The sequence below is a fragment of the Gavialis gangeticus genome, unplaced genomic scaffold (genome assembly GCF_001723915.1).
Source record: "Gavialis gangeticus isolate Ggan-Ray unplaced genomic scaffold, GavGan_comp1, whole genome shotgun sequence".
Taxonomy (NCBI): domain Eukaryota; kingdom Metazoa; phylum Chordata; order Crocodylia; family Gavialidae; genus Gavialis; species Gavialis gangeticus.
The window spans coordinates 174,358,754-174,360,936 of record NW_017729022.1 but is presented as its reverse complement, the minus strand read 5'-3'; positions in this window follow the sequence as shown (position 1 = coordinate 174,360,936).

Here is a 2,183-nt window from a genome sequence, read left to right as displayed (position 1 = left end):
GCTGCCACAGGTAAAGTTTGAGGAGAAACAGAGAATAAAGGGCTACCTGATGCCCCCAGATTTCTTTTCCCGGATGTAGCAGTGAGAAGGGGACAAATTCAAGGCAAACATCCAATATTAGATGTCATACCTGGAAAATTATAACAAAATTCTTGACAGAGGAAGTTGAGAAAATGAACAAGAAGATGGAAGAAGTGAAAGAGTCTGAGTGGGCTCAGAAGAGTTTCTCAAGGATGTGAAATTCTCTGGCAAAGGCTTTCAGGAACTGCTGTCAGTACACAGGCTGTCATCCTGGGATGCAGATGTGCAGCAGTCTAGGAAGATAAAGGTGAAAATCATAACAAGCCTTGTTTCCACAGGTCTGCTCATTTCTGTGCATTTAAATATTGCTTTGTGCTTCTATGAGAATCCAAGAGCACTCAAGGGAGTGCACTCTCAATGTGACAAGGGTGCTTGTGTTATAGTCCCTACTAACCCTTTTTCTGAGTCACTTCAGATAATGGAACTCTGAAGCAAGACTGGCCTTAAAACTCCTCTAAACTCCCTTTTGAAACATGTTCCCTTCCAGCTTACTTGTGCCTCAGAGATTTTCTGTGTTTTGTATGTGTTAAATTATGGCAGTCCCAATCTAAGTGATGGGCAAGATCAAATACTAGCGATATAAACTGTACAAAAACTGTTTGAGATGTTCAACTTACTGGGCATGTCTACGTGTGAAATGAATTTGATTACAGAAACTCTGGTACAGTTTGCACTGGAGCTTATTGCTCCTGGGTGCAGCATTTATAACATATGCCCGGGACTGCCTCATGCTGAGCCAGGGTGGCACAACACTGGCTGGTGGGAAGCCCAGGGGGTCAGCCTGCCAGCTTGGAGCTGCTGCTGCCTGGCTCAGTGTGTTGTGGAGGGGCTGACTGGGGCACAAGGGTGCTACGCTGCGGGGCTAGCTGGCAGGCAGCCCTGTACTGTAGCACCCTCATGCTCCAGCAAGCCCTGGTCACTGTCTACACATGCATTGTGGTGCACTAAACTCTATCATAGAATAGTACCTGTGTTGGGCAGTACTATCCTGCAACAGAGTTAATTACTTTACTCTGGCCTAATAGCACTACTCCTGTAGATGGTGATGCTTTACTGAGGAGCTAATTAGACAACTTGAATAAGTGTTGTGTGTAGATGCACCCATTGTGTTGAACATCTGAGCCATATGACTCAGCCTAGTGAACCAGAATTCCAGCTAACATACAAGAGCTGCACACATACTAAAGAGGGATCAGTACTTTATGATGCTGAGGTCATGGGACATACATGAGACTATTAAACAGGGCTATATAGACAGTGTTGGTCCATCTGCAAGTAGTGGCTCAGCAAAATTACCAGATGCTGCCTTCTTCCATCTATTTATTTCCTTTGTGAATGTGTTGCCCCCACAGATCTTCCACCCTCTGGTTCCTTGAGTTGAGGACCACCAACTGGGCGTGGGACTCATGATGGCCTCATCCTCCTTGCCCACTACTGTGTCGGTGCCCATGCCAATGCTAGTGCCCGCAGCTATCACTGCACCCATGCCCATGCCCTCCACCTGGGGCAATAACTAGACCAAGGAGGAGACTCACAGCTTTGTGGCACTGTTGGGTGAGGTGCAGCACTAGTCTAAGCGGGACAGGCACTCGGATGCCCACATGTATGAGGCACTGCCAAGCCAGATGCAGAACTTCAGGCACGACCTGTTGGTGCAGCAGTGCCACATAAAGATCAAGGTTATGCAGGCACAGTGGGTCACCAAGACCAACTGCAATTATTACCAGAGGAGGGCCCCTCGGGGGTTCAGCTGCCTGTTGTGCTGAGCTCCATGTCTGCAGTTTCCACCAGCAGCTCAGAGCCCTGGCCAGTACCTGCCTCGCGAGCTCCACAGCCCCAGGGGCAGCCACAAGGTACAGCTGGCCATGACACCGCTGGCCTCCAGCAGCATTGGTTTCTGCCCATGGGGGAGTGGGGGGCCCTGGCTGGGTGCCTGCGCATGACACCCCACCATCAGAGGATACTGGCTGGAGTCACACGCCATCACCAGTAGCCAGGACTGAGTGGGGCCACCATCTGTGCCAGCCCTGGCCATGGGGTAAGGTCCATACTGAGGAGAGGGCCCTCCCCAGCCTGGTCCCTGCTACCTCTGCACATGTTTC